This window comes from Branchiostoma floridae, chromosome 9 (assembly GCF_000003815.2).
Source record: "Branchiostoma floridae strain S238N-H82 chromosome 9, Bfl_VNyyK, whole genome shotgun sequence".
Taxonomy (NCBI): domain Eukaryota; kingdom Metazoa; phylum Chordata; class Leptocardii; order Amphioxiformes; family Branchiostomatidae; genus Branchiostoma; species Branchiostoma floridae.
The window spans coordinates 21,494,228-21,494,861 of record NC_049987.1 but is presented as its reverse complement, the minus strand read 5'-3'; positions in this window follow the sequence as shown (position 1 = coordinate 21,494,861).

Below are 634 nucleotides of genomic sequence, written 5' to 3'. Positions count from 1 at the left end.
AACATCGAAATTATGTAGCGTGGTTTCTTTTGTAAAAAACATGAAGGTTTCGCACAATCTTTAACCTCCTTGCACAAACAAAAAACATCATCATGTCTGAAAGACTTACCGGTGAAGTTGTATTCCCGCTTGGAGCAGCCGTTGTTGCGTTCTGTGCTGACACGTACATCACAAAAAGCGCGAAAACCACACAAAAAGCGAATAGCTGGCGGGCAGACATGTTCGATCAGGCTTCTTTGCTCTCTTCAAGCGGTAAATCCTTGCTGCGGGTCCTTCCACTGCGAGAGCGAACTCAGAATGTGCAAAAAACGAGCGGAAACGTGCTCATATAGGCGAGCCACGCGGACAGCTGATTGGAGAGCGATCATAGGCTGTTATATTTACCGGCCACATCCTTCCCAACTGTCGTACCTTTGCTGCATAATTTAGGTCAGCTGCCAACATTTGCTAGCTTCCTGTCACTCAAAATTAAAATCAAATTTTATGTATTCGAATACATGCTAATCATTTATCTAATAGGACTTTTATACTAAACATTGGATTCCATAAAACAGTCCTAATTACTCCATCAACTTTGGATAGAAGAGCCAAAGTTTGGCGCGAAAGGAAACTACAAATCGGGCGGGAAGGATTC